General features: G+C 42.4%; 9 non-coding genes and 10 pseudogenes across 9 annotated transcripts; all 19 read left to right on the top strand.

The window, feature by feature from the left end:
• Positions 1 to 15,439: 15,439 nt before the first annotated feature.
• On the top strand, positions 15,440 to 15,558 carry LOC130936974 (5S ribosomal RNA; annotated as a pseudogene).
• Positions 15,559 to 15,743: 185 nt separating this feature from the next.
• On the top strand, positions 15,744 to 15,862 carry LOC130936924 (5S ribosomal RNA; annotated as a pseudogene).
• Positions 15,863 to 16,041: 179 nt separating this feature from the next.
• LOC130938916 (5S ribosomal RNA) lies at positions 16,042 to 16,160 on the top strand. Its single transcript, XR_009070055.1, has one exon. It is a non-coding gene; the product is annotated as a 5S ribosomal RNA (ribosomal RNA).
• Positions 16,161 to 16,341: 181 nt separating this feature from the next.
• On the top strand, positions 16,342 to 16,460 carry LOC130936959 (5S ribosomal RNA; annotated as a pseudogene).
• Positions 16,461 to 16,642: 182 nt separating this feature from the next.
• Positions 16,643 to 16,760, top strand: LOC130936965 (5S ribosomal RNA; annotated as a pseudogene).
• Positions 16,761 to 16,947: 187 nt separating this feature from the next.
• Positions 16,948 to 17,068, top strand: LOC130936985 (5S ribosomal RNA; annotated as a pseudogene).
• A 3,524-nt stretch (positions 17,069 to 20,592) lies between these two features.
• Positions 20,593 to 20,700, top strand: LOC130936950 (5S ribosomal RNA; annotated as a pseudogene).
• Positions 20,701 to 20,893: 193 nt separating this feature from the next.
• LOC130936970 (5S ribosomal RNA) lies at positions 20,894 to 21,013 on the top strand (annotated as a pseudogene).
• Positions 21,014 to 21,199: 186 nt separating this feature from the next.
• On the top strand, positions 21,200 to 21,318 carry LOC130936909 (5S ribosomal RNA). The gene has a single exon (XR_009068222.1). It is a non-coding gene; the product is annotated as a 5S ribosomal RNA (ribosomal RNA).
• Positions 21,319 to 21,504: 186 nt separating this feature from the next.
• On the top strand, positions 21,505 to 21,623 carry LOC130938919 (5S ribosomal RNA). Its single transcript, XR_009070058.1, has one exon. It is a non-coding gene; the product is annotated as a 5S ribosomal RNA (ribosomal RNA).
• A 185-nt stretch (positions 21,624 to 21,808) lies between these two features.
• LOC130936922 (5S ribosomal RNA) lies at positions 21,809 to 21,927 on the top strand (annotated as a pseudogene).
• Positions 21,928 to 22,113: 186 nt separating this feature from the next.
• LOC130938907 (5S ribosomal RNA) lies at positions 22,114 to 22,232 on the top strand. The gene has a single exon (XR_009070047.1). It is a non-coding gene; the product is annotated as a 5S ribosomal RNA (ribosomal RNA).
• A 183-nt stretch (positions 22,233 to 22,415) lies between these two features.
• LOC130936916 (5S ribosomal RNA) lies at positions 22,416 to 22,534 on the top strand (annotated as a pseudogene).
• A 183-nt stretch (positions 22,535 to 22,717) lies between these two features.
• LOC130936871 (5S ribosomal RNA) lies at positions 22,718 to 22,836 on the top strand. The gene has a single exon (XR_009068188.1). It is a non-coding gene; the product is annotated as a 5S ribosomal RNA (ribosomal RNA).
• Positions 22,837 to 23,019: 183 nt separating this feature from the next.
• Positions 23,020 to 23,138, top strand: LOC130939042 (5S ribosomal RNA). The gene has a single exon (XR_009070174.1). It is a non-coding gene; the product is annotated as a 5S ribosomal RNA (ribosomal RNA).
• Positions 23,139 to 23,318: 180 nt separating this feature from the next.
• Positions 23,319 to 23,437, top strand: LOC130939000 (5S ribosomal RNA). Its single transcript, XR_009070135.1, has one exon. It is a non-coding gene; the product is annotated as a 5S ribosomal RNA (ribosomal RNA).
• Positions 23,438 to 23,618: 181 nt separating this feature from the next.
• LOC130936934 (5S ribosomal RNA) lies at positions 23,619 to 23,737 on the top strand (annotated as a pseudogene).
• Positions 23,738 to 23,914: 177 nt separating this feature from the next.
• On the top strand, positions 23,915 to 24,033 carry LOC130939024 (5S ribosomal RNA). The gene has a single exon (XR_009070157.1). It is a non-coding gene; the product is annotated as a 5S ribosomal RNA (ribosomal RNA).
• A 181-nt stretch (positions 24,034 to 24,214) lies between these two features.
• LOC130939002 (5S ribosomal RNA) lies at positions 24,215 to 24,333 on the top strand. Its single transcript, XR_009070137.1, has one exon. It is a non-coding gene; the product is annotated as a 5S ribosomal RNA (ribosomal RNA).
• The last annotated feature ends 63 nt before the right edge of the window (positions 24,334 to 24,396 follow it).

A 24,396-nucleotide genomic window follows, 5' to 3' on the forward strand; every position in this document is an offset into this window, starting at 1 on the left:
TTGGTAACCAAATCGTCCCAACTAGTGATACTTCCTTGGGGAAAGGTTTCAAGCCACTGTGCAGCTTCATCCCTTAGTGAGAAGGGGAATAACAAGAGCTTATAGGTGTCATGATCTATACCATCGGGTTTAACAGCACCACAGGTTTTCAGAAAAGTGGATATGTGCTATTTAGGGTCTTCCAATGGATTTCCGCCATAGGAACAATTATTCTTGATTACTTTAATGAGTTGTGGCTTCATGTCATGATATTCTTCTCCAATAATAGCCTTCCCTTTGACTTCTCTTCTCAACCTTCTGATAGTCTGTTCATCTTGACCTTCAGAATTTGGAACCTCTCTTCTTTCCTGCGACATGTAAACCAGTATAAGGAACACATAGTGGTATTTTTTTGAAAATTGAATGCAGTTAGTTGAAACAAAATTTCAAATAGTTAGTGTGTTAATAGAGGCAAATCTTCAAACAGTTAGTATGTTAGTGAAAGAATAATAAAGAAAATGCTTGATCTAAACTACCACCTCACTTAATCATTGTCAATCTATTTCAATCCCCGGCAACGGCACCAAAAACTTGATGTGTGGAAAACGATCCAACACGAAACTCACCGGCAAGTGTACCGGGTCGCATCAAGTAATAATAACTCACATAAGTGAGGTCGATCCCACAAGGATTGAAGGATTGAGCAATTTTAGTTTAGTGGTTGATTTAGTCAAGCGAATTAAGTATTGGTTGAGTGATTTGTAGCAGACTGAAGGTAAATTGCATGAATTATAAAGGGGAAAGGGATGAATTGCAGAAATAAAAAAGAATTGAAAGTAAAGGTACTGAATCTTAAAGAACAAGAAATTAAATGACTGAAACTTAAAGTGCAAGAAATATAAATTGTGGTAACTTAGAGTGCAAGAAATATAAATTGCTTGAATGGTAAAGGGGATTGAGGGACTGGGACTGCAGAATTTAAACAAGTAGAAGTAAATTGCATTAAACAGAAGAGTAGAAGATGAATTAAATTGAAACAGATCTCAAAAAGTAAGGATAGAATGCTTTGAAATATAAAATAGAAAATGACTTGTGCTTAATTGCAGAAAATTAAAAGATAGTTGAAGATCTCAGGAGTGGAAGAGACTAGAAAACAAGTCTAGATCTCAAATCCTTCCTCGATCCAACAAGAACAATTGCAAAGGAGAATGGAAAAGTGAATTGCAGAAGAAAAGAAAAGATGAAGTAGTAAACAGAAATTGAAATTCAATTATGCAGAAAAAAGTAAACAAGAGATCTCAAGGTGAGATTGAAACAGAAGTTCTTCAATTCTCCACCCAAGATCCAAAGCCAGAAGTAAAGAGTGCTCAAGCAAGAACAAGGAAGAAGAGAGATCAATTCTCCTTCCCAATTCCCTAAGATCTCAAATCCAAAGTAAAAGCTCAAAAATGAAAAATCAAAGAAAAATTCTCAAGTAAAGTCTAGAGGTCTGTAAAAAGGTCCTCACTAAATCAAACAAACCTATATTTATACACTTTCTATTCTTGGATTTTAGAGTTTGGATGGACTTTTAAATTTGGTGAAGAAATGAATTAAGTTAGATTTTTAATTGAATTTCAGCCCAAGTTGCTCCCAGGAGGATGCTGTGCTCTTGTGGAGAGCAGAGCATTGAAGCCTTGTGTGGGGATCCTTGTTGCGTGCCAAGGTTGGTGAGACATCAGGATGCTGCTCCGCTCTCATGTGTGCATCCTGTCCGTGCGCCCAAGCTCCTTTCTGGCCGTGTTAAGCATGCCCATGTGCGTGCCAAGGAGTAGCGCTCTGCTCTCCTTGTGGGCAGCGCAATGGGGCTTCCAAAGGGGAGTCCCAAGTTCGAAACTTGCTGGATGGCTCTTTGGAGCAAATTTCCTTGGTTTCCTTGGCACCAAAGTAGCGCCTAGACTTTTACTTTCTTGGAGGCCTTGTGTTCAAACCTTGGAGGTTGAAAACAAGACAATTTTAGCTTGTTTTCCTTTCATTTGAGCACTACTTCCTTCCCTCTTGAGCTTGGGTTCAAAACCCATGGGTGGCACTTGGAGTTAATTTTTCTTCAATTTTTCCATGAGGAGCCCGAAATTGCTCTTGAGGAGAGCAGAGCAGAATTTTTGCTCTTCCTTGTTTCTTGGCTTGAATTTGTGCTCCGCTCTCAAGGGGGGCAGGGCAGTGAAGCCTTGCATGCTTGGTTCATTGTTGTGCTCCCTTGGAGAGCAGTGTGCTCTTGGGGAGAGCAGTGTAGCTTCCCTCCTTCATTTTGCCACACTATTTTCTTCCTTGGGCCACACTTCTTAGGCCACGCTTTCTTATTTTCTTCTTTTCTTCACCTACAATTAATTAAAACAACCAATCAAAGTATCACCAAATTCACAAGGTTTATAAATCATTAAAAATCAATTAAATTTAGCTCAAACCTCATGATTTAGCATCAATTAAATGGTGGTTGTTTGATTCAAAGAAACCATGCATTTCCATTCCAAATTACTTACTTAGAATACAAGAAAGTGCATAAAAACTAGTGAAACAAGTGAAATTAGCTTGAAAATGGGCATATAATGACTTGTCATCATCCACCATCATGCATTCTCCTATTACTTCCTTGGGATAACTCATTGCCTTGGAGACATTAAAGACCATCTTTTTCTCATGTAATGTCAAGACTAGTTCTCCTTTTTGCACATCAATGATGGCTCCAGCAGTAGCTAGGAATGGCCTTCCTAGGATAATTGAAGTGTTTGCCTCTTCTTCTATATCCTGCACAACAAAGTCAGCTAGGAAGAAGAATTCCCCCACCTTCACCAATAAATCTTCCACCACTCCATGTGGAAACTTGAATGTTCTGTCAGCTAGTTGGAGTGCCATTTTTGTTGGTTTGGCTTCCTCAATTCTCATCCTTCTCATCATGTTCAAGGACATGAGATTGATGCTAGCTCCCATGTCACACAAGGCCTTTTCAATAGTGATATTCTCTATGATGCAGGGGATTTGGAAACTTCCTGGGTCCTTCATTTTCTGGGGGAGTTTCTTTTGTATGATGGCACTACATTCCTCAGTTAGGACTACAGTCTCATTTTCACCCCAGTTTCTTTTTCTTGTCATGAGCTCCTTCAGGAACTTTACGTAGAGTGGCATTTACTCCAATGCTTCAGCAAATGGTGTGTTGATTTGGAGCTTTTTTAAGATTTCCAAAAATCTGGAGAACTGGTTGTCCTTCCCATCCTTCCTTAGCCTTTATGGGTATGGTGCCTTTAGTACATAAGGCTTCAAGATTGGCTTTGGCGAAGACAGGCTAGGGGCCTTTTCTTTCTTCATGTTCTCAGGATTTTCTGCAGCTTCTTCGTTGTTTTCCTGGTTTTGGGTGGCTTCTTCTATCACTTTTCCACTTCTAAGTGTGATGGCCTTGCATTCCCCTCTTGGATTGACCATGGTGTCACTTGGAAATGTATGTGTAGGCATTGGGATTTGCTTGGATAAGAACCCCACTTGTGCTTCTAGTTTTGAGATTGTTGCACCTTGGTTCTTCAAATTCAACCTATATTCTTCTTGGTTGGCATCTATCTTCTTTTCAGCTTGTGCTTGCCTTTCAAAAAGGGTGGAAATGGCTTCTGTGAGCTGTGATGATAGCTGTGCTATGGCGGTCTCTACTCTCTCAAAGTTACCCTTGATTTCACATGGTTGTGAGGTTGGGGTTAGTGTATCTTGATGGTGGTGTGTTTGCTAGTTGGAAGGATATGATGTGTGAGGTGGATTTTGGTAAGGTCTGTTGTTATTTGACTGATGGTTGGAGTTGTGATTCTGGTATTGATTGGCTTGGTAGGGTTTGTTGTGCTCTTGGTTGTGATTTTGTTGGTTCCCCCACCCAAAATTTGGGTGATTCTTCCATCCTGGGTTATATGTCTTAGAGTTAGGGTCATATGGTGGTCGAGAGGGATTATGCACATAGTTTGCTTGCTCACATTTAACTTCTGGTTCATTTTTTTCTTGGGGTGGTGCTTAAGCTTGGACAACTGCAACTTGATTATTTTCCATTTTCTTGGTTAAGGCTGCCAATTGTGCTGCAATTGCCTTGTTTTGTGCCAACAGGGCATCCATAGAATTGAGATCCAGCACCCCCTTCTTTTGGCCTCTTTCTAAAGAATAGAAGTAGTCATTCTCAGCTACAGTTTCAATGACATCTATAGCTTCCTCGATGGTCTTCTTCTTATTGAGTGAACCTCCTGAAGAGTGGTCTACAGCCTTCTTCGATTCATAGGTTAATCCTTCATAGAAAATGCAGAGCTGCACCCACTCATTAGACATATCCGGTGGGCATTTCCTTGTTAGATCTTTGAACCTCTCCCAGGCCTCATAGAGTGTTTCACTATCTAGCTGTCTGAAGGTTTGCACCTCAGCTCTTAGCCTGTTGATCCTCTGTGGAGGGTAAAATCTCGCTAGAAACTTGTTCACAACATCCTCCCATGTGGTTAGGCTCTCCTTGGGGAATGATTCTAACCACTTTGTTGCCTTATCTCTGAGTGAGAAAGGGAACAGAAGTAGTTTGTAGGTGTCAGGGTGTACACCATTGGACTTTACAGTATCGCATATCCTCAAGAATGTGTTGAGATGTTGATTTGGATCTTCTTGAGCACCTCCTCCATATGAGCAGTTATTCTGGACTAGTGTGATGAGTTGAGGTTTCAACTCAAAGTTGTTGGCATGGATTGTTGGCTTGAGGATGCTGTTGCCACAGTTTCCTGGATTTGGGTTGATATAGGAGCCTAAGACTCTCCTCTCTTGCCCAGCTTGATTTCTAGCTCCTCCTCCAACATCTTCGTGCACTTTGTCTTCCATGGTGGTTGTTAGATTTTCTTCTACTGGTTTTTCTCCAACTATACCCTTGCCTCTAGCCTCCCTCCTCAATCTAAGGAAGGTTCTCTCAGGTTCATTATCAAGAGAGGATGAAGTCTCTCCTCTTCTACCTGTCATACAGCCAACACACAGCAAGAAAAAAGTAAGTGAAGAAATCTCCTTAGTTAAAATTAGTGATTAGCTTGAGTGATGCAATTAATCAAATAGTTAGAAGAGCGAAAGTATAAACAATGAATAATTAAAGAAATCTCAGAAAGACAAGAAAGAAAAAACAGAGATTAGAAAGGAATTTAAAGGTTACACTAGGAAATGAATAAAGAAAAATAAAAAGATGCTTAATCTAGCTCTCCAATTGGTTTAATCATTGTCAAATTCAAACCAATCCCCGGCAACGGCACCATAAAACTTGATGGTCGGAATTCACTACCCTTCCCTAATAATATTGATGAATTTGCTCTTGGCAAGCGCACCAAAATTATCATCAAGTATTAACCCACAGTGGAGAAGGATCGTATCCACAGAGATTGGTAGATTTGAGCAATTTTAATCAATTGGTGAATTAGTCAAGCTCAATAGAATAAGTTGTGTGTGCAGAATTATAAATGGTAGGAACATAAATGGAAAAAGAAATAAAAGAAAGCAATAAAATACAAAAATGGAAATAACAAGAATGTAAAGGGGAATGGGATTTTGCAGAATGTAACTAAAGCTATAAAAGAATGGGAGAGATAAGAATGGGGAAATTCATTGAGATCAGGAGGTATTGTCCCTTTGGATTAATTCTAGCTCATATCCTCTTCAATCATGCAACTCATTGACCTCTTGGCAATCATGATTGATTGAGCCCCAATCCCTTGGTGACTCAATCTTTCAGATCTTGATCAATAGCCAATTCCTTGGTCTAATTGCTCATGAAGAGAGATATGCTTGGTCCCTAATTATACCACACATCATCATAGGTCCAGGTAGATGGAGGATTGTATGTCACCATATCCAAACACCAAAACCCAGATTCTACTTAAGTGTGAGAAGGGATTTCTAGGATGGTTTCATGTTTCCTTTTCCAAGGTTCCTATGAAACCCATTTTGCATTCAATCCCTTTTCCAAGTTAATTGAACACTAAACATTAAAATCGAAATTCCTTCTAGTAAATCAAAGAGAAGAAGAAATTCACTATCATTAATCCATCAAGTACAATAGAGCTCCCTCTCTCAATGAGAGGGAATTTAGCTACTCATAGCTCAGAGAGAAAGTACAAAAGATGGAAGAGATGAAGTGTGAAAACTAAAAGTGAAATCCCCCAAAACTAAACTTTGTGACTTGCTAACCCCTTTTCCAATACTTCCAATGGTATTTATACTACTCACAGATCTAGAAAATAAAAGAAAATTACAAAAGTGAAAAGAAAATTACAATTTGGAGGGAAAAGATACTCAACAAATGTGATCTTCTAGCTGGCATGTGACTGGCGCTTCTCTGGCGTGTCACGCTCCTTCTGTTTCTGATTTGGCGTGCCACGCCTCTCCATTCAAGTGGCACGCCGTCCTCTATTTCACTCCTGGTGTGCCACGCCTTCGAGCCTAAGTGGCACGCCCAAGACATTTTAAAGGGCAAAGTGGCCTGGCGTGCCACGCCTTCGAACCAAAGTGGCACGCCCAAGGCATTTTAAAAGGGCAAAACATCCTGGCGTGCCACGCCTTTGAACCAAAGTGGCACGCCCAAGGTCACTTCCCTTATCTCTATGCTTCTGGAGATTTGTACCAGCATGGCACGCCCAGGGTCTGGCGTGCCACGCCCTTCTTAAAGCTTCACCCCCTTGCCGGCGTGCCACGCCTCGCCATCCATGTGGCACGCCTGAGTTCATTGGCTCCTCTTCTTCCCCTCTAGAAAATACTACCAGTGTGCCACGCCATGAGACTGGCATGTTACGCCCTTCATTTGCTTCATCTTCCTGCTGGCGTGCCATGCCTCATCTCTCAAGTGGCACACCTGAGTTCACTGGCCCTTTAACTCCTCCTCTGGAAAACACTACCAGCGTGCCACGCCATAAAACCGGTGTGTCACGCCTGTCATTTGCCATGGTCCCAGATGTTGGCATGCCACGCCTGGATGTTCAAGTGGCACGCCAAAGTGAGATAATTAAACTGGCGTGCCACGCCTTCGATACCAAGTGGCACGCCCAGCTTTATTTGGCCTCCTTAAGTGCTGGCATGCCATGCCTTGTTGCTCAAGTGGCACGCCTTAGTGGGACTTCTTGAGCTGGCATGCCACGCCTTCGATACCAAGTGGCACGCCCAGCTTTTGCATTGTCTCCTTGTTCACTAGCGTGCCACGCCTTGTTGCACAAGTGGTACGCCCACTCAATTGTGGGTCTTATAAGCTTGGCATGCCACGCCTTGGTCCTTAAGTGGCATGCCCAAGTGAACTATGGGCTGGCGTGCCACGCCTTTGACACAAAGTGGCACACCATAGTGATGGCTCTTCTAATAATGAGTTCGCGTGCCACGCCCTGCTCCTGGCGTGCCACGCCCCTTTGATGGCATTGAATTTCGCTCTCTGGAATGTTGTACCGACGTGCCACGCCCAGCTTCTGGCATGCCACATCAATACATTTTTGTGGCATTTGTTCCAAGTGGCACGCCTGCTTCACATGCCCCACTTGTTTTGTTGTTTTCCTTCCCATTTTTGATGTCTTCTCCACCTGAAATCTAGCACAAACTCATTTCAAAGCAATGTACTAAGATATTCATCAATTAAGGCATGAATTGCAATGCTGAAATGAGATTATGCCTCTTTTATGGTCCTTTTTATGCAAGAAAAAGGGTAGATGATGTAAGTCATCAGGTATTCTTACTGGCATTAAACGCCCAGAAGTGCCTCTTACTGGCATTTTCGTGCCAGTGAGCTTCTTTTCTCTGCTCTCTGCTCTGAACCTTCTATAACTCTGTGACCTCCTGTAAATGAGAATTAATTCTGATGATAATTTATTAAACTCCTATAATTATTATTTAAATGACAAATAAACTACAGTAATGGCTGGGTTGCCTCCCAGCAAGTGCTTCTTTATTGTCTTTAGCTGGACCTTTCTAAGCCTTAATCTAGTCTCAGTTCTAAGCATTCTTGCTCAAAATTGCTTTCCAGATAATGTTTGACTCTCTGTCTATTAACAATGAACTTTTTGTCAGAATTAATATCCTGAAGCTCTACATATCCATATGGTGACACACCTGTAATCACATATGGTCCTCTCCACCGAGATTTTAGTTTCCCAGGGAATAGCTTGAGCCTAGAGTTAAATAGCAGAACCTTTTGTCCTGGCTCAAAGACTCTGGATGACAGGTTCTTATCATGCCATCTTTTTCCTTTCTCCTTGTAAATTTTGGCATTTTCAAAAGCATTGAGTCTGAATTCCTCTAGCTCATTCAGCTGGAGCAATCTTTTCTCTCCAGCTAATTTGGCATCAAGGTTTAATAATCTGGTTGCCCAGTAGGCTTTATGCTCCAGTTCCACGGGCAGGTGACAGGCCTTCCAATACACAAGCTGGTACGGAGATGTTCTTATAGGAGTCTTGAATGCTGTTCTGTATGCCCATAGAGCATCATCCAAGCTCTTTGCCCAATCCTTTCTACGGGTAATTACAGTCCATTCTAGGATTCTTTTTAGTTCTCTATTAGAGACTTCAGCTTGCCCATTGGTCTATGGATGATATGGAGTTGCCACCTTGTGGCTAATTTCTTATCGAACCATGGCAGTATAAAGCTGTTTATTACAGAAATGAGTGCCTCCATCACTGATTAATGCTCTAGGGACACCAAATCTGCTAAAGATATATTTTTTGAGGAACTTCAGTACTGTCTTAGTATCGTTAGTGGGTGTTGCAATTGTCTCCACCAATTTAGATACATAGTCTACTGCCACCAGAATGTAAGTGTTTAAATATGATGGTGGAAAAGGCCTATGAAGTCAATACCCCATACATTAAAAAACTCAATCTCTAAGATCCCTTGTTAGGGCATGGTGTAACCATGAAGCAGATTACCAGCTTTCTGACAACTGTCACAGTTACGTACAAACTCTCGGGAGTCTCTATAGAGTGTAGGCCATTAGAAGCCACATTGGAGGACTTTGGTGGCTGTTCGCTCACCTCCAAAATGTCCTCTATATTATGATCCATGGCAATGCCATAGGATCTTCTGTGCCTCTTCTCTAGGCACGCACCTATGGATTATTCCGTCTACGTATCTCTTAAAGAGATATGGTTCATCCCACAAGTAGTACTTCGCATCAGAAAGTAATTTTTTCTTTTGCTGCCTGCTGTACTCCTTGGGATTGAATCTTGCAGCTTTATAGTTTGCAATGTCTGCAAACTATGGCACTTCCTGAATGACAAAGAGTTGCTCATCCGGAAAGGTTTTAGAGATCTCAGTTAGGGGGAGAGACATCTCTTCTACTAGTTCTATCCGGGACAGGTGATCTGCTACTTGATTCTCTATCCCTTTTCTGTCTCTTATTTCTATATCAAACTCTTGCAGAAGCAACACCCATCTTATGAGCCTGGGTTTTGAATCTTGCTTTGTGAGTAGATATTTAAGAGCAGCATGGTCAGTGTACACAATCACTTTTGATCCTAGTAGATAGGATCTAAACTTGTAAATGGCATAAATCACTGCAAGCAGCTTTTTTTCTGTGGTTGTGTAATTCTTCTGTGCGTCATTTAGAACACGGCTAGCATAGTAAATGACGTGCAGAAGCTTATTATGCCTCTGTCCTAATACTACACCAATAGCATGGCCATTGGCATCACACATTAATTCAAATGGTAATGTCCAGTCTGGTGCAGATATGACAGGTGTTGTGACCAACTTAGCCTTCAGAGTCTCAAAAGCTTGCAGACACTCTGTGTCAAAGCTAAATGGCGTGTCAGCAGCAAGCAAGTTGCTTAGGGGTTTTGCAAAATTTTGTGTCCAAGGACAATTCCTTCAGTCACCATAAAGTGACATTTCTCCCAGTTTAAAACCAGGTTGGTCTCTTGGCACCTTTTCAGAACAAGTGCTAGATGGTCAAGACAGGAGCTAAATGAATATCTGAATACTGAGAAGTCATCCATGAAGACTTCCAGAAATTTTTCCACCATATCAGAGAAAATAGAGAGCATGCATATCTGAAAGGTTGCCGGTGCATTACACAGACCAAATGGCATCCTTCTGTAGGTAAATACTCCAGATGGATATGTAAATGCTGTTTTCTCTTGATCCTGGGGATCTACTGCAATTTGGTTGTAGCCTAAGTAGCCATCCAGAAAGCAGTAATAGTCATGACCTGCTAGCCTTTCTAGCATTTGGTCTATAAATAGTAAAGGAAAATGATCCTTTCTTATGGCTGTATTGAGTCTTCTGTAGTCAATACACATACGCCACCCTGTAACTGTTCTTGTAGGAACCAGTTCATTTTTTTCATTATAAACCACTGTCATGCCTCCCTTTTTGGGTACAACTTGGACAGGGCTCACCCAGGGGCTATCAAAAATGAGATAAATAATCCCAGCCTCTAGTAATTTAGTGACCTCCTTCTGCACCACCTCATTCATGGCTGGATTCAGCCGCCTTTGTGGTTGAACCACTAGTTTGGCATTATCCTCCAGTAGGATCTTGTGCATGCATCTGGCTGGGCTAATGCCCTTGAGATCACTAATGGACCACCCAAGAGCTATCTTGTGTGTCCTCAGCACCTGAATTAGTGCTTTCTCTTCCTGTGGCTCTAAGGCAGAGCTTATGATTACAGGAAAATTTTCACCATCTCCCAAAAATACATATTTTAGGGATGGTGGTAGTGGTTTGAGCTCGGGTTTAGGAGGTTTCTCCTTTTCTTGAGGAATTTTCAGAGGTTCTTCTATTTCCTCTGGTTCTTCCAAATTAGGCTGAACATCTTTAAAGATATCCTCTAGCTCTGATTCGAGACTCTCAGCCATACTGATCTCCTGTACTAGGGAGTCAATAATATCAACACGCATGCAGTCTTTTGATGTGTCTGGGTGCTTCATTGCTTCAATAGCATTCAGCCTAAACTCATCCTCATTGACTCTCAAGGTTACTTCCCCTTTTTGGACGTCAATGAGAGTTCGTCCAGTTGCTAGGAAATGTCTTCCTAGAATGAGAGTTAAACTCTTATGCTCCTCCATTTCCAACACTACAAAGTCAGTGGAAAAGGTGAATGAAGACATATCCTGGTTGGTTTGACCTCTTCAGTCAAGCCAAGCTTTCTGATAGTGGATGTAGGAATTAGGTTGATACTTGCCCCAAGATCACATAAAGCTGTCTTGGTACAGGTACCCTCTAATGTGCATGGTATCATAAAGCTTCCAGGATCCTTAAGCTTCTCTAGTAAGCTCTTTAAAATGATTGCACTGCATTCTTCAGTGAGAAAAACTTTTTGAGTTTCTCTCCAATCCTTCTTATGACTTAAGATCTCTTTCATGAACTTAGCATAAGAGGGTATTTTCTCACGTGCTTTTACAAACAGAATCTTGATTTCAAGAGTCCTGAGATAGTCTGCAAAGCGGGCAAATTATTTATCCTATTCTGCTTGGCGAAGTTTTTGAGGATAAGGTATTTTGGCTTTGTATTCTTCAACCTTAGTTGCTGCAGGTTCATTTCCTATAGAGGCCTTCTTAAGAGAGCTATTATCAGCACTTGCAAGTGTCTAACCCCTCATAGGCATTTCAACGCCAGGATTGGGGGTTGGATTGGCGTTTAACGCCATATTCCCTCCCTTTTCTGGCGTTTGAACGCCAGAACTGAACATGGGTTGGGCATTTAATGCCAGTTTTTCACCCTTTTCTGGTGTTTGAACGCCAGAATCATTCCTCCCTGGGCTCTTATTGTCCTCAGAGGAATTTTGGGTAGCAGTCTGCTCATCCTCTATTATTTGTTCTTTTCTTGGCTTTCTGCTGTTTGAGTTGAGGTATTCAATGTTTTTCCACTCCTTAATTGAACTTCTGGCACTCTTCTGTTATCTGTTTTGATAACTGCTGTCTTGTCTGGTCAAGTTATGCTTTCATGTTCTTGTTAGCATCCTTAGTGTCTTGTAACATCTCTTTAAATTCTGCCAACTATTCTATCAGATAACATAATTGCTGATTGATTTCAACAACTTGTTCTAGATGGCTAAGTTAAGTGGATACTGCCTTAGCCTCTTCTTTTATGGAGGACTCACTACTTAAGTACAGATGCTGATTTCTAGCAACGGTATCAATGAGCTCTTGAGCCTCTTCAATTGTCTTTCTCACGTGTATAGATCCACCACCTGAGTGGTCTAGAGATATATGAGCTTTTGCTGTAAGCCCGTAGTAGAAGATGTCTAACTGCACCCATTCTGAAAACATTTCAGAGGGGCATTTCCTTAGCATCTCTCTGTACCTCTCCCAGGCATTGTAAAGGGATTCATTATCCTCTTGTTTAAAAAGCCTTTGGTGTCCAGCAGTAGCTGTGTCATCCTCTTAGGAGGGAAATATTGATTCAGGAATTTGTCTGACAACTGTTTCCATGTTCTTATGCTAGCTTTAGGTTGGTTATTTAACCACCTCTTAGCTTGGTCTTTTCCAGCAATTTGTAGACATCCTAATCTACTTCCTTATCATGTACTGTGTCAGCAATTTAAAAGAATTGTGCTAGAAACTCAGTAGGTTCTTCCTATGGAAGATCGGAATACTGGATTTTGCTGCAACATGATAATGAGCTGAGGATTCAACTCAAAACTACTGACTCCGATGGAGGGTATACAGATACTACTCCCATGTGAAGCAGTAGTGGGGTTAGCATATGACCCCAGAGTCCTTCTAGACTGTTCATTTCCACTTAGGTCCATGATGGAGAAAGGGAGATGATGTGGATTTATTTTATTTATTCTATTATATTTATTTATTAATTTTTTTCGAAATAATAAGAATAAGAAAATGGATATTAAAATAATAAAATAAAATAAAAAAATTTGAAAATATTTTATGATGATTTTTTTTTGAAAAAGAATGAGGAGAGAGAAAGTGGTTAGGAGTTTTTGAAAAAGATATGATTTTTAAAAATTTTGACTAAATCAACCTAATGAATTCGAAAATTATGAGCAATTAAAGGAAAAGATATTTTTTATTTTTGAATTTTATTATGAAAGAGAAAAACATACAAAAGACACAAGACTTAAAACTTTTAGATCCAATACTCCTTATTTTCGAAAATTTTGGAGGGAAAACACCAAGGCACACCAAACTTAAAAATTTTAAGATCAAAACACAAAGAAGACTCAAGAACACTTTGAAGACTCACAAGAACAACAAGAACAAAAGAAAGAATACCAAACTTAAAATTTTTAGAAAACCAAAATAAATATTTCGAAAACTAAAGAAAAATTTACAAAGAAAAATTATTTTTAAAAAGATTTTAGAAAAGAAGACTCAAAGGGGCAACTATTCCCAAGAACATAGACACATTCAACAAATGCAATGATTGAACAGAGAAAAACTATTTTTTTAGATGACAAAAACACAAAGGACACCAAATTTAAAACATGCAACTAAACTCAATGAGAAACTAACAATTAACAAAGAAAAATAATATTTTTGAAGAAATTTTTTTGAAAAGAAAGTAAAAGACTTTAAACCAAAAAGACAAAATTTTCCTAATCTAAGTAATAAAATAAACCATCAGTTGTTCAAACTCGAACAATCCCCGGTAATGGCGCCAAAAACTTGGTGCACGAAAATTACAATCACACTTTGTAATTCCGCACAACTAACCAGCAAGTGCACTTGGTCGTCCAAGTAATACGTTACGTGAGTAAGGGTCGATCCCACGGAGATTGCCAGCTTGAAGCAAGCTATGGTTATCTTATTATTCTTAGTCAGGATATCAATAATGGTTCTTAGTTTTAATTGCGAAGAGTAAAAGAGCATGAATTAAATGATACTTGTTATGCAGTAATAGAGACCAGGTGAGGTTTTGGAGATGCTCTGTCTTCTGAAGTTCTATTTTCCTACTGTCTTCTTCTTCACGCACGTAGGTCTCCTTCCATGGAAAGCTGTATGTTGGTGGATCACCATTGTCAATGGTTACCAGCCGTCCTCTCAGTGAAAAGGGTCCATGTACATGGCTAATCATCTGTTGGTTCTCACTAATGTTGGAATAGGATCCATTGATCCTTTTGCACACTGTCACTGTGCCCAGCATTCACGAGTTTGAAGCTCGTCACAGTCATCCCTTTCCGGATCCTACTCGGAATACCATAGACAAGGTTTAGACTTTTCAGATCTCAGGAATGCTGCCAATTGATTCTAGCTTATACCACGAAGACTCTGATCTCTCGGATTTGAATGCTCTGTTGTCAGGAGAGGCAGTCAAACTCATGAACCAGGAACCCAAGAGACATACATTCAATCTAAGGTAGAATGGAAGTGGTTGTCAGGCACGCATTCATAGGTTGAAAATGGTGATGAGTGTCACAGATCATCACATTCATCATGTTAAAGTGCGAATGAATATCTTAGAATAGAAACAAGCATTAATTCATCGAGACACAGTAGAGCTCCTCACCCCCAACCATGGGGTTTAAAGACTTATGCCATCAAAGATACAAATTCAGATGTAAAATGTCATGAGGTACAAAATAAATCTCTAAAAGTAGTTTTTATACTCAACTAGTAACCTAGGTTTTCAGAAAATGAGTAAACTAAGATAGATAGTGTAGAAATCCACTTCCGGGGCCCACTTAGTGTGTGTTGGGACTGAGCATTGAAGCTTTCACGTGTAGAGGCCTTCTTTGGAGTTGAACTCCAGTTTGTAACTTGTTTCTGGCGTTTGACTATAGCTTGCAACTTGTTTCTGACGTTTAACGCCAGAATAGGGCAGAAAGCTAGCGTTGAACGCCATTTTGCATCATCTAAACTCGGGCAAAGTATAGACTATTATATATTTCTGGAAAGCCCTAGATGTCTACTTTCCAACGCAAATGAGAGCGCGCCATTTGGGTTTCTGTAGCTCCAAAGATTTCATTTCGAGTGCAGGGAGATCAGAATCCAACAGCATCTGCAGTCCTTTTTCAGCCTCAAAATCAGATTTTTGCTCAGGTCCCTCAATTTCAGCCAGAAAATACCTGAAATCACAGAAAAACACACAAACTCATAGCAAAGTTCAGAAATGTGATTTTTGCATAAAACTAATAAAAATATACTAAAAAGTAGCTAGCCCCTACTAAAAATTATATGAATATACCCCCCAAAAAGCGTATAAAATATCCACTCATCATCGCGCCCCATGCTTATGATAAATGTCTGCGCACACTTTAATAGGTGCAATCATACCAGCACTAATGCACCGGATCCCATCAGAACTCCGCAGTTAAGCGTGCTTGGGTAAGAGTAGTACTAGGATTGGTGACCCACTTTCTTTAAACGATTCTATTCCAAGAAGGATACCTTAAAGCGATCCTCAATGGCCTGATCTTCTGCAGGTACCCGCGGTCCCCGCAAGGCTTCACAGCTTGAGTTACTCTATGTCGCGCCCCATGCTTATGATAATTGTTTGCAAACACTTTAATAAGTGTGATCATACCAGCATTAATGCCCCAGATCCGATCAGAACTCCGCAGTTGAGCGTTCTTGGACGAGAGTAGTACTAGGATGGGTGACCTCCTAGGAAGTCCTTACGTTGAACCTGTCCTTTTTTTTTTACATCGTACTGACCCTCTTTCTTTAAACGATTCTATCCTAAGAAGGATACCTTAAAGCGATGCTCAATGGCCTGATCTTCCGCAAGCTCCCGCGGTCCCCGTAAGGCTTCGCGGCCCGAGTTACTCTATATTGCGCCCCATGCCTATGATAATTGTGTGCGCACACTTTATTAGGTGCGATCATATCAGCACTAATGTACCGGATCCCATCAGAACACCGTAATTAAGTGTGCTTGGGCGAGAGTAGTACTAGGATGCGTGACATCCTGGGAAGTCCTTGTGTTGCAGCTCTTTTTTTTACGTCGTACTGACCCTCTTTCTTTAACCGATTCTACCCCGAGAAGGATACCTCAAAGCGATCCTCAATGGCCTGATCTTCCGTTGGCTCCCGTGGTCCCCACAAGGCTTCCTAGCTTGAGTTACTCTATTCGCGCCCCATGTTTATGATAATTCTGTGTGCACACTTTAACAGGTGCGATCATACCAGCACTAATGCACCGGATCCCATCAGAACTCCTCAGTTAAGCATGCCTGGGCGAGAGTAGTACTAGGATGGCTGACCTCCTTGGAAATCCTCGTGTTGCACCTCTGTTGTTTTATGTCGTACTAACCCTCTTTCCTTAAACGATTCTATCCTGAGAAGGATACCTTAAAGCGATCCTCAATGGCATGATCTTCCGCAGACTCCCATTGTCCCCGTAAGGCTTCGCGGCTCGAGTTATTCTATGTCGCGCCCCATGCTTATGATAAATGTGTGCGCACACTTTAATAGGTGCGATCATACAAGAACTAATGCACTGGATCCCATCAGAACTCCGCAGTTAAGCGTGCTTGGGTGAGAGTAGTACTAGGATTTGTGACCTCATAGCAAGTCCTCTTGTTGCACCTCTTTTTTTTTTACATCATACTGACCCTCTTTCTTTAAACGATTCTATCCCGAGAAGGATACCTTAAAGTGATCCTCAATGGCATGATCTTCTGCAGGCACCCGCGGTCCCCGCAAGGCTTCGCGGCTCGAGTTACTCTATGTCGCGCCCCATGCTTATGATAATTGTTTGCGCACACTTTAATAAGTGTGATCATACTAGCACTAATCCCCGGATCCGATCAGAACTCTGCAGTTAAGCATTCTTGGGCGAGAGTAGTACTAGGATGGGTGATCTCCTGGGAAGTCTTTGCGTTGCACCTCTTCTTTTTTTTTTTTACCTCATACTGACCCTCTTTCTTTAAACGATTCTATCCTGAGAAGGATACCTTAAAGCGGTCCTGAGTGGCCTAATCTTCCCCAGGCTCCTGCGGTCCCCGTAAAGCTTCGCAGCTCGAGTTACTCTATGTCGCGCCCCATGCTTATGATCATTGTGTGCGCACACTTTAATAGGTGCGATCATACCAGCACTAATGTACCGGATCCCATCGGAACTCCGCAATTAAGCGTACTCGGGCGAGAGTAGTACTAGGATGGGTAACCTCCACTTGAGCAAAGGGGTGTGGCATGCTAACTCACCATCTCAAGAAGAATGTCCACTATAGCGTGCCACTTGGTGTCGAAGGCGTGGCACGCCAGCTCCAAGAAGTCAGTTGGGCGTGCCACTTGAGCAGCATGGCGTGGTACGCTGGTACAATAATCCAGAGAAGGAGCTGAAGGCAACTAAAGACTGGGCGTGCCACTTGAGGTCGAAGGCATGGCACGCCAACCTCTCAATCTCACTTGGGCGTTGATGAGCGGATATTTTATACGCTTTTTGGGGGTAATTTCATGTAGATTTTAGTATGTTTTAGTTAGTTTTTAGTATAATTTTATTAGTTTTTAGGAAAAATTCATATTTCTGGACTTTACTATGAGTTTGTGTGTTTTCCTGTAATTTCAGGTATTTTCTGGCTGAAATTGAGGGAGCTGAGCAAAAATCTGATTTAGGCTGAAAAAGGACTGCTGATGCTGTTGGATCTGACCTCCCTGCACTCGGAATGGATTTTTTGGAGCTACAGAAGTCCAATTGGCACGCTCTTAAATGGGTTGGAAAGTAGACATCCAGGGCTTTCCAGCAATATATAATAGTTCATACTTTGTATGAAGATAGATGACGTAAACTGGAGTTCAACGCCAGTTCCATGTTGCAATCTGGCATTCAACGCCAGAAACAGGTTGCAAGTTAGAGTTCAACACCAGAAACAGGTTACAACCTGGCGTTCAACTCCAGAAACAGCCCAGGCACGTGAGAAGCTTAAGTCTCCGCCCCAGCACACACCAAGTGGGCCTCAGAAGTGGATTTCTGCACTATCCATCTTAGTTTACTCATTTTCTGTAAACCTAGGTTACTAGTTTAGTATTTAAACAACTTTTAGAGATTTATTTTGTATCTTATGACATTTTTAGATCTGAATTTTATACCTTTTGACGGCATGAGTCTCTAAACTCCATTGTTGGGGTGAGGAACTCTATAGCGTCTTGATGAATTAATGCAATTATTTCTGTTTCCCATTCAAACATGCTTGTTCCTATCTAAGATGTTCATTTGCGCTTCACTATGAAGAAGGTGATGATCCGTGACACTCATCACCTTCCTCAATCCATGAACGTGTTCCTGACAACCACCTCCATTCTACATTAGATTGAATGAGTATCTCTTAGATTCCTTAATCAAAATCTTCGTGGTATAAGCTAGAATTGTTGGCGGCATTCATGAGGATCCGGAAGGTCTAAACCTTGTCTGTGGTATTCCGAGTAGGATTCTGGGATTGGATGACTGTGACGAACTTCAAACTCATAAGTGTTGGGCGTAGTGATATACGCAAAAGGATCAATGGATCTTATTCCGACATGATCGAGAACCAACAGGTGATTAGTCGTGCTGTGACAGAGCATTTGGACCATTTTCACTGAGAGGATGGGAAGTAGCCATTGACAACGGTGACACCCTACATACAGCTTGCCATGGAAGGAGCCTTGCATTTATGAAAGTGAGGAAGCATTATCTTACAGAAATTCAGAAGACAAAGCATCTCCAAAACTCCAACATATTCTCCATTATTGAGTAAAAATTATTTATTTTATGCCCTTTCACTTTTTACAATTGAACTAAAAAAACACTGTTGTTGGTATCCTGACTAAGAATAATAAGATAACCATAGCTTGCTTCAAACCAACAATCTCCGTGGGATTCGACTCTTACTCACGTAAGGTATTACTTGGACGACCCAGTGCACATGCTGGTTAGTTGTGCGAAGTTGTTAAGAATTGTGATTTCCAATTTCGTGCACCAGGCGTGCCACTTGGTATCGAAGGCGTGGCACGCTAACCCAAGCATCTCACTATGGCGTGCCACTTGAAGCTGAGGCGTTGCATGCCAACCATTGGAATCAAGGCAAGATCATGGGCGCGGCACGCCAGCCTTTAGGCGTGGCACGCTAGTACAAGTTTCCAAAGAGGATGAAAGAGGCCAATTACATGGGGCGTGCCACTTAGTATCGAAGGCGTGGCACGCCATTCACTATTCTTCACTTAGGCGTGCCACTTGAGCAACCAGGCGTGGCACGCCAGTGTCATTCAGAGGGCAAAGAAGCATTGGGGCGTGCCATTTGAGTTCGTGGCATGGCACGCCAAACAGAAGAACCGCTCACTCACAAAGGGGCGTGGCACGCCAGACCCTGGGCGTGCCACGCTAGTGCAACTTTCCAGAGGAGCTTAGCCAAGCACACAACAAGGGCGTGGCACGCCAAACCCTGGGCGTGCCACGCTAGTTCAAGTTTCCATAGGCAAAGGAATGTGGAAAAAGCAAAGGGTGTGCCACTTGAGCTCGAAGGCGTGGCACGCCAACACAAGAATTCCACTATGGCGTGCCACTTGAGTTCGAAGGCGTGGCACGCCAAGGTTGACAAAGGGACGAACATGCCACTTGAAGGATTGAGCGTGGCATGCCAAGCTAGTTTGAAGGGTACGTGACACGCCGGTAAAGCGCCAGCCACACGCCAGCTAAGAAGTCACGCTTATTGAGTGTTTTCTTTTCCCTCCAAAATGTAATTTTCCCTTTTCACTTTTGTAATTCTTTTATTTTACTAGGAGTAGTGTAAATACCCCCAAGGAGTACTAGAGAGGGGTTAAAAAGTTAGTTTTAGATCCACTTTTACACTCCACTTTTGAGTACTTTTCAAGCTATGAGTAGCTAACTTCCCTCTCATTGAGAGAGGGAGCTCTGTTGTACTTGATGGATTGATAATAGTGAAATTCCTCTTCTCTTCATCTTCTCTTTGATTTGCTTGAAGGAATTTTGTTCTTAATGCTTAGTGTTCAATTATCTTGGGAAAGAGATTGAATGCAACTGGGTTTCATGGGAACCTTGGGAAAGGAAACATGAAATCATGCGTGAAATCCCTTCTCACACTTGAGTAGATTCTGGGTTTTGGTGATTGGATACGTGACATATAATCCTCCCTCTACCTGGACCTATGAGGGTGCATGGTATAATCAGGGACCAAGCATATCTCTCTTCATGAGCAATTAAACCAAGGAATTGGCTATTAATCAAGATCTGATAGATTGAGTCACCAAGGAATTGGGGCTCAATCAATCATGATTGCCAAGAGGTCAATGAGTTGCATGATTGAAGAAGATATAAGCTAGATTTGATCCAAAGAGACAACATCTCCCAATCTCAATGAATTTTCCCATTCTTATCTATCCATTTCTTTACAGCTTAATTTTTACATTCAGCAATTTCCCACTCCCATTTACATTCAAGTCATTTACGATTCAGCACTTTACATTCTGTAATTTCCATTTCTACACTTTATTGCTTTTCTTTATATTCTAGTCATTTACATTTATCTCATTTACAATTCTGCACTTCACAATCTTATTGATCCGCTTGACTAATTCATCAATCAATTAAAACTGCTTGAATTTGCCAATCTCTGTGGATACAATCCCACTCCACTGTGGGTTATTACTTGGCGATAATTTTGGTGCGCTGGCCAAAAGAACTAATTCACTAATTTTTGAATGGGAGTGTGAATTAGAAACTCATCAATCATACCAGCACTAATGCACTGGATCCCATCAGAATTCCGCAGTTAAGCGTGCTTGGGTGAGAGTAGTACTAGGATTGGTGACCTCCTTGGAAGTCCTCATGTTGCACCTTTTCTTTTTTTTTTTTACATCGTACTGACCCTCTTTCTTTAAACGATTCTATCCCGAGAAGGATACCTTAAAGCGATCCTCAATGGCCTGATCTTTCGCAGGCTCCCGCGGTCCCCGCAAGGCTTCGCGGCTCGAGTTACTCTATGTCATGCCACATGCTTATTATAATTGTGTGCGCACACTTTAATATGTATGATCAAACCAGCACTAATGCTCCGGATCCGATCAGAACTCCGCAGTTAAACGTGCTTGTGCGAGAGTAATACTAGGATGGGTGACCTCCTTGGGAAGTCCTCACGTTGCACCTCTTCTTTTTTTTTTTACGTCATACTGACCCTCTTTCTTTAAATGATTCTATCCCGAAAAGGATACCTTAAAGCGATCTTCAATGGCCTGATCTTCCGCAGGCTCCCGCGGTCCCCATAAGGCTTCGCGGCTTGAGTTACTCCATGTCGAACCCGATGCTTATGATAATTGTGTGCGCACACTTTTATAGGTGCGATCATACCAGCACTAATGTACCGGATCCCATCAGAACTCCGCACTTAAGCGTGCTTGGGAAAGAGTAGCACTAGAATGGGTGACCTCTTAGGAAGTCCTCGCATTGCACCTCTTCTTTCTTTTTTTATGTCATACTGACCCTCTTTCTTTAAACGATTCTATCCCGAGAAGGATACCTCAAAGCGATCCTCAATGGCCTGATCTTTCAGAGGCTCCCGCGGTCCCCGTAGGGCTTCTCGGCTCGAGTTACTCTATGTCGCGCCCCAAGCTTATGATAATTGTGTGCGCACACTTTAATAGGTGCGATCACACCAGCACTAATGCATCGGATCCCATCAGAACTCCGCAGTTAAGCATGCTTGGGCGAGAGTAGTACTAGGATGGGTAACCTCCTGGGATGTCCTCGTGTTGCACCTCCTCTTTTTTTTTTACGTCGTATTGACCCCCTTTCATTAAACGATTCTATCCTGAGAAGAATACATTAAAGCGATCCTCAATGGCCTGATCTTCTGCAGTCTCCCGCAGTCCCTGCAAGACTTCGCGGCTCGAGTTACTCTATGTCGCGCCCTATGCTTATGATAATTGTGTGCGCACACTTTAATATGTACGATCATACCAGCACTAATGTACCGGATCTGATCAGAACTCTGCAATTAAGCGTGCTTGGGCGTGAGTAGTAATAGGATGGGTGTCCTCTTGGGAAATGCTCGTGTTGCACCTCATTTTTTTCTTTTTTTTACATCGTACCCCTCTTTCTTTAAACGATTCTATCTCGAGAAAGATACCTTAAAGCGATCCTCAATGGCCTAAGCTTCCGCAGGCTCCCGCGGTCACCGCAAGGGCTCGCGGCTCGAGTTACTCTATGTCGCGCCCCATGCTTATGATAATGGTGTGCGCACACTTTAATAGGTGCAATCATACCAGCACTAATGCACCAGATCCCATCAGAACTCCACAGTTAAGCGTGCTTGGGCAATATTAGTACTAGGATGGGTGACCTCCTGGGAAGTCCTCGTGTTGCACCTCTTTTTTTTTGTACGTCGTACTGACCCTCTTTCTTTAAATGATTCTATCCCGAGAATGATACCTTAAAGCGATCCTCAATGGCCTGATCTTCCGCAGGCTCCCACGGTACCCACAAGGCTTCGCGGCTCGAGTTACTCTATGTCGCGCCCCATGCTTATGATAATTCTGTGCGCACACTTTATTAGGTGCGATCACACCAGCACTAATGCATCGGATCCCTTTCGAACTCCGCACTTAAGCGTACTTGGCCGAGAGTAGTACTACGATGGGTAACCTCCTAGGAAGTCCTCGTGTTGCACCTTTTATTTCTTTTATGTCGTACTGACCCTCTTTCTTTAAACGATTCTATCCCGAGAAGGATATCTTAAAGCGATCCTCAATGGCCTGATCTTCTGCAGCTTCCCGCGGTCCCCGTAAGGCTTCGCGGCTCGAGTTACTCTATGTCACGCCCCATGCTTATGATAATTGTGTTCGCACACTTTAATAGTTGCGATCATGCCAGCACTAATGCACCAGATCCCATTAGAACTCTACAGTTAAGCGTGCTTGGGCGTGAGTAGTACTAGGATGGGTAACCTCCTGGTAAGTCCTCATGTTGCACCTCTCTTTTTTTGTATGTCGTACTGACCCACTTTCTTTAAACGATTCTATCCCGAGAAGTATATCTTAAAGCGATCCTCAATGGCCTGATCTTCTGCAGGTTTTCACGGTCCCCAAAAGGCTTCGCGGGTCGAGTTACTCTATGTCGCGCCCCAGGCTTATGATAATTGTGTGTGCACACTTTAATAGTTGCGATCATACCAGCGCTAACGTACCGGATCCCATCAGAACTCTGCAAGTAAGCATGCTTGGGCGAGAGTAGTATTAGGACGGGTGACCTCTTGGGAAGTTCTCGTGTTGCACCTCTTTTTTTTTATGTCGTACTAACCCTCTTTCTTTAAACAATTCTATCCCAAGTAGGATATCTTAAAGCGGTCCTCAATGGCCTGATCTTCTGCAGGTTTCCGCGGTGCCTGTAAGGCTTCGCGTTTCGATTTACTCATGTCGCGCCCCATGCTTATGATAATTGTGTGCGCACACTTTAATAGTTGCGATCATACCAGCGCTAATGTACCGGATCCCATCAGAACTCTGCAAATAAGCGTGCTTGGGCGAGAGTAGTATTAGGACGGGTGACCTCCTGGGAAGTACTCGTGTTGCACCTCTTTTTTTTTACGTCGTACTAACCCTCTTTTTATAAACAATAATATCCCAAGTAGGATATCTTAAAGCGATCCATAATGGCCTGATCTTCTGCAGGTTTCTGCAGTCCCCGTAAGGCTTCGCGGGTCGAGTTACTCTATGTCGTGCCCCATGCTTATGATAATTGTGTGCGCACACTTTAATAGTTGCGATCATACCAGCGCTAATGTACCGGATCCCATCAGAACTCTGCAGTTAGGCATGCTTGGGTGAGAGTAGTATTAGGTCAGGTGACCTCCTGGGAAGTCCTCATGTTGCACCTCTTTTTTTTTAACGTCGTATTGACCCTCTTTCTTTAAACGATTTTATCCCGAGAAGGATACCTTAAAGCGATCCTCAATGTCCTGATCTTCCCCAGGCTCCGGCCCGCAAGGCTTCGCGGCTCGAGTTACTCTATGTCGCGCCCCATGCTTATGATAATTGTGTGCGCACACTTTAATAGGTGTGATCATAACAGCACTAATGCACAGGATCCCATTAGAACTCCGCAGTTAAGCATGCTTGGGCGAGAGTAGTACTAGGATGGGTGACCTCCAGGGAAGTCCTCGTGTTGCACCGCATTTTTTTTACGTCGTACTGACCCTCTTTCTTTAAACGATTCTATCCCAAGAAGGATACCTTAAAGCGATCCTCAATGGTCAGATCTTCCACAGGCTCCCACGGTCCCCGCAAGGCTTTGCGGCTCGAGTTACGCTATGTCGCGCCCAATGCTCATGATAATTGTGTGCGCACACTTTAATAGGTGCGGTCATACCAGCACTAATGCACCGGATCCCATCAGAACTCCACAGTTAAGAGTACTTGGGTGAGAGTAGTACTCGGATGGGTGACCTCTTGGGAAGTCCTCATGTTTCTCCTCTTTTTTTTGGTACGTCGTACTGACCCTCTTTCTTTAAACGATTCTATCCCGAGAAGGATACCT

This window comes from Arachis stenosperma, chromosome 6 (genome assembly GCF_014773155.1).
Source record: "Arachis stenosperma cultivar V10309 chromosome 6, arast.V10309.gnm1.PFL2, whole genome shotgun sequence".
NCBI lineage: Eukaryota > Viridiplantae > Streptophyta > Magnoliopsida > Fabales > Fabaceae > Arachis > Arachis stenosperma.